A 6,000-nucleotide genomic window follows, 5' to 3' on the forward strand; every position below is an offset into this window, starting at 1 on the left:
TGCCTCCCTTCCCTTACCCCTTCTTAGTCATCCACCTTCTAAGTAATTCAAGGTGAACTATGAGGTTTAGAGAAGATACTCTTTTCTCTCTTTTCTCAAGAAAGGAGGTTTATTGGGGAAGACAGGACAAGGATAGAGAATGAGGTAAGAGGGATGGGGGTTTCCCTAGTCTAGCAGATTTGGATGATATTGGGGTAATAACAGTTCTGTCACAGGGACAGTCAGAGAGTTTGGAGGACAAATATTTTTCTTCTTTCTTCTTTTAACCAGTCAGATAATCTCAGCTTGATTAATTCAAGTCCAGAGACACAATTAGCTCTTCAGGTTCAGCCACCACCCTCGGCCACACAAAAACTTCTCCCCTCTCTCAGAAGCCAAGAGAGTCTCTCAGCTTAGGTCAGAAGCTAAGAGGGGTCCAGTCAGAAACCACTCAGTCTAGTTCAGAATTACATGTGCTCCTCTTCATGCATGGGAGTAACCATGATATGTACTTCTTCATGTATGGGTATGTGTAAGCATAACAGCACTATGCATAAGTTCTCAAGATTTTGTTATGAATATTGATTTGAAGTTCTTTATAATTTTTTTTTGCTGTCTGACTTTCACAAGGAGGCTTATTGTATGGTTACTGTACTTATTTCTTGGAGAGAGAATTATGTATTCATTTGAAACATTTTTTCTTTCTGTTATGTTACTGTGGCCGGCAGAGACTTCATATATAATGTAGAAATTTTTCTTTTGGCTGCTAAACTTTTAAATGTATGTTTTCCTTTTGTCTGTGTTACTGGATGTATTTGCTTCAGGGGTGCTATCCTTTCATCATGTTAACATGTGCAGTGCTCTCTTGTATGTACTATTTGTAGATATGTACTCTCATGTGTGCTTTCCTTTGTTTTATTATTGTCCTAGGGCTACTCAACATTATGGGTATGATGCAATTTCACATGTGAAGCATGGAACCATGGATCTCTTTGATCAACCTTTATAGATGTTGGGGTTGCCATTATGACCATTGTTGGTCTGATCCATCTTTAATTCTTTGTTCATACGCTCGACCTGACCGGAACTCTGGGGCTGATAAACTGAATGGTAGTTTCAATCTTCATATCAATATTCATAAAAAAAATCCTAAGAACTTAGGCTTACACACATTCATGAAGATGTACATATGCAAATCTTACTCTCATGCATGAAGATAAACACGTACAAAGCTTATTTGCACACATAAAGAACACATGTAATGCTTACTTATACTCATGAATACTGACAAATTCTGACAAGCATTTATGAAGATCTCAGTTTACTTCCATGCAAATGTAAATTTTAATCTTACATGCATGCATATGTAAAAACCTTATATGCATGCACGTTCCAAGTTCCGGATTGTTCCTGAGTTTGTTCCTGAACAGGAGAACATAGATCTTTAATCAACACTGAAAGAAAACGACTGGCATGCTGACCAGACGAAGGACCAGAGATGAAGACAGAGTTTATACAATCAACATATAAGGACATGGAAGGACTGTGAATTTTGGGACTTGTGATCATGAAGATATGTAAGACTGTGTCATACATGTTAATATCACATATATGCATGCACATCCTACATAGAAAAGGAAGATATCTCATGGAATGGGTAAGTATACAACATGCATAGTTGCAACATAAAGTCACACTGATAAAATTTCTGTAGAAAATTCAAACAGATACAGTTATTTCTTATCTGCCTGAGTTGCACAGAAATGTAGAATGATGTACATATGTAAATCTGTATGGGTACAACCTATGTACACATGTAAATATGAATTTACGAACATGCTAACTATGTTAGGATAATTTATTAATATTCTAATGACTAACAGTAGTGACAGCTTAGTGAATTTGTTCAAAGTCTTAGGAAATTAGAGATAGACATAGTACTACTTAAATATAGAAGTAGATTGCATTGTGATTTTGGTTAGTAATTGTTAGTACTAGAAAATTTCTTAGTTGAATTTATAGACATTAGGAGATAAGACAGTTGCATATTCAAAAGGTTAGTGAAATTGTTTGAATGGCTTGGATATTGTTACATGATTTGTTATTCTGTAAAAACCATGTTCATGTATAATCCCTAGTACCTAAACCATTTTCCTATACCCATTCTTAGCATAGATCTAAGTAGACAGAATAGCTAAGATAAGTTAGGATTTTTGTTATTTTGGGGAGGGTAAAGGAATATTTAAGATAGTATAGAGGTAAAAATAGATAAAGATAATATAGAGGTAAAAATAGATAGCTTGAGGTAAGTATCATTAAAATTTGCTAGGTACAAATTTTTTAAAAGACAAAAAAAGGGAGGAATTGTAAAAGAGAGAATCTGCAATGCATGCAAAGGACATCATCTGTCAATCAAAAGTAACATTCCATTAGAATGTTCCCAGGAGAAGCAGTTGGAGCTAAGCCAGCAGCTGAACTGAGAGACTTTACTTCTGACCAAGGCTGAGAGACCCTGGTGGCTTCTGGAGGTGGGAGAGAGGCTTTTGAACTAAATTTTGGCTAGTGTGGCTGATGGTGGTGGCTGACCCTGAAGAACTAATTGTATATCTGAGATTTGAGTTTGAAGAAGAAGAAAGAAGAAAATATTTGTCCTCTTATCTCTCTATGACTGTCTCTGATACTGATTGATTGCCTAACTCCTTGTGATTAGGGAAAACCCCATCCCTCTTACCTCATCCTCCATCCTTGTCCTGTCTTCCCCAGTAAACCCCTTACTTGAGAAAACTGTATCTTCTCTAAACTTCATAGTTCACCTTGAGTTATTTAGAAGGTGACTGACTAAAAGGGCAGGTCTGTAAATCAAGGGACCTATGTTCTAATTCTGACTATGTAGTCTCAGAAGAGGGTCTATATTGAAAGAAGCTTAAATTCATCCAAGATCCTGAGCTACAAGCTCCCAAAGACACTTAAAGGCCTGTCCTTCCAATGTCTAAGAGATTGGGGATTCAGTGTTTGTCCCAGGTTAGGTTGTCACCTCCACTGGGATGAGATCACAGAGCTGACACCAAATATGTTGAGAGAGACTCAAATACACTTTCTTAACTGGCTCAGCTGCCAGGTATTCTGCCAATACCTCTAATTCCCTACAAATCAGAGTAATCATCACTCACACCAAATTTAGGCAATTACCTCATTCTTGCTCCTTTTTGTTTTTTAATTTCGGTGATTCAGTTACTCTCTGCTGTGATAAAAACCTCTTTCTCTTGTTATTTCTCTCTATCCTGTCATCCCTAATTCAGCTCAGCCTCTACCTTTCAGATTCTGTTGATTCAATCATTGATTAATTCAATGACACACTTGCTAAATCTCTTGCTCCCTTTTCCTACCACCATTCTTGTGATGTCCACCACTGGGTTATCTCCACCATCTGACTTTTCCATTTCTACTCACATGCTTCTTCTTTTTTTCACTTTTACTTTCTGTCCTAGTAACAACTCTAAGTCAGAAGGGCTAGGCAAATATAGTTAAATAACTTGTCCAGGTCACATAGGTAGGAAGTGTGTGAGGCTATATTTGAACCCATGTCTACCTGACTTCATGCCTGGTACTCTCTCTATCCACTAGTTGCCCCTATTCACATACTTCTGAATCCTGGTATAATGATTGATACTCTTGCTTTTTTTACTTTAGATGACGCATAATAAATTCTGTTCCATCCTTTTACCTGGAATCTGTATGTCACCCTGCCTCAAATGCATACTTCTGAATCCTGCTGAAGAAAGTCATACAACCAAGCGAAGAGAATCCATTATGAATTTATATTATCTACTAAGCTTAACTGGCTCCTCACTGCTTCATGGAATTCCCTAACTGGTTCCCTATCATAGTCATCATTGTACAGGAGGAATTTATTCCAGTCATCATTTTGGTCCCATTCCCTACTTCTTATCTTTAGTCTCCCCTTATCCTCTTTCCATACTGACTTGAAACATATTTATCTTTAAAAACTTGAACATGCATTCCCCTCAAGAATTCTCCTATATAACAAAGAGGTAAAAAAAAGACAGAAACTGAAAAAAATTGTCCATAAATCAAAAGGTAATCTGTATGCCATGGCTACTAGAATTTAAATTCTTAAATTCTTAATACCAGTGAAAAGGAAATTCATTTGGTCTTTAAAGAAAAAACAAAACCAGCTCTTACCTTTCATCTTAGAATCAATACTGTGAATTGACTCCAAGGCAGAAGAAAAATAAAGGCTAAGCAACTGGGATTAAGAGACACGTAGGAAGTCTCTGAGGCCAAATTTGAACCCAGGATCTCGTATCTCTAGACCTAACTCTCAATCCACTAAGCCACCTAGTTGCCCCCTCATTTAGTCTTTAAATAGAATTTTCAATTTCTGGCATTAAAATTAAAAATTTTTAAACTTCAAAAAAAAATTCTCCTATATAGTATTTTGTTTCCTTTTCACAGTCAAACTCTTAGAAAATTCCCTTCCCTTCCTTACCCAATCTCTCACTTCTCTGATGCTATTTTCTCAATTGTCCTCTTACTTAACCTTTCTCCTCTCTGGGATCTGGTGACACTACACTCTCCCGATTCTCCTTCCACCTCTCTGACAGCTTCTTCTCATTTCCTTTTCTGACTCATCATCCATATCACATCTCCTAAATACAGTTGTTCTCCAACACTGTCCTGGGCTTCTCTTTTTTCTCTAGCAGTTCTCTTCAGTTTCCATGGCTTTATATGTCTTCTCTACGCAGATGACTCATTTTAGTTCCAAATCACCAGCTGCCTAGCGGACATTTCAAACTAGATATCCTGGAGATGTTTCAAACTCTCAATATGTACAAAAACAGAACTTACCATCTTTTCTTTCTCAAACTTCCCAGTTTTGTGGAAGGTACCACTACTCAGCCACATGCTCACAACTTTGTGTGAGCCCCTACTTCGCTGACCTATATATATATATTTAATCAATTGCTGGGTCTTGTACATTCTGCTTCCACATCTCTTGCATCTGCCCCTTCTCTCTACTTGCTAAGACCTTAGTATGAAGTGAAACAAAAGTTTTCATGTGCATTTCTATTATTAGTGCTTCAGGGGCATTCTTTCTTATGGTTGGTAGAGAACATTTATTCTTTTGAAAATTGCCCATTAATATCCTTTGATTCCTTATTTATTGATGAATGAGGCTCTTGTTCCTTTAGATTTGTACTAGTATTTATATATATACATATATGTATATATATAGAGGATATATCAGATATACTTTGTGTAATGACTTTTCCCAACAAACAGCTTCTTTTCTAAATATAGCTACATTGATTTCATTTGTGCAAAACTTTTTCAATTTTCTGTAAATTGAATTGTCTAGTTTGTCTCCTATGTTCAACTCTACCCTTTTTGAAGTTAAAAATTTCCCCCCAGTTGTGGTTGTACAAGGCACATCTTGCCACTGAACATTTTTGTTTTTTTCTTTTTGAAAAAATAGAATTAATATTACGTATTGATTCCAAGGCATAAGAGTGATAAGAGCTGAACAACAGGGGTTAAGTGACTTGCCTGGGGTCACACATTAAGAAGTGTCTGAGATCAAATTTGAACCCAGGACCTCCCTGTCTTTAGGCCTGGCTCTCAGTTCACTGAGCCACCTACCTGCCCTGCCTTCCCTGATTGAATAGCCTTTCTCAGAGAAATGGTGGCCTTTTAAAAGTAGTTGGCAAGGGGGCAGTTGGGTGGCTCAGTGGATTGAGAGCCAGGCCCATAAATGGGAGGTTCTGGGTTCAAATCTGACCTCAGACACTCCCTAGCTGTGTGACCCTGGGCAAGTCACTTAACCCCAATTGCCTAGCCCTTTCTGCTCTTCTGCCTTGGAACTGTAAAAATGGAGATTTGAACCCTGGACTTCAATTCCCAGGAGTCCTTGGTACCTCCCAGAGTTCCCCATAAACCCGGGTGAGGTCCTCACCTGGCCCTTGAGCAGAGAGGGATTTTTAAACTGACTCCACCTTCTCT

The 6,000-nt window shown here is 37.6% G+C and overlaps 1 protein-coding gene across 8 annotated transcripts in view; it reads right to left on the bottom strand.

Moving 5' to 3' along the window:
* PEMT (phosphatidylethanolamine N-methyltransferase) overlaps positions 1-6,000 on the bottom strand; it is a 188,918-nt gene that overhangs the window by 30,197 nt on the left and 152,721 nt on the right. The gene's annotated exons all lie outside the window — the stretch shown is intronic.

This window comes from Monodelphis domestica, chromosome 7, assembly GCF_027887165.1.
Source record: "Monodelphis domestica isolate mMonDom1 chromosome 7, mMonDom1.pri, whole genome shotgun sequence".
In the NCBI taxonomy this organism is placed as follows: Eukaryota; Metazoa; Chordata; class Mammalia; order Didelphimorphia; family Didelphidae; genus Monodelphis; species Monodelphis domestica.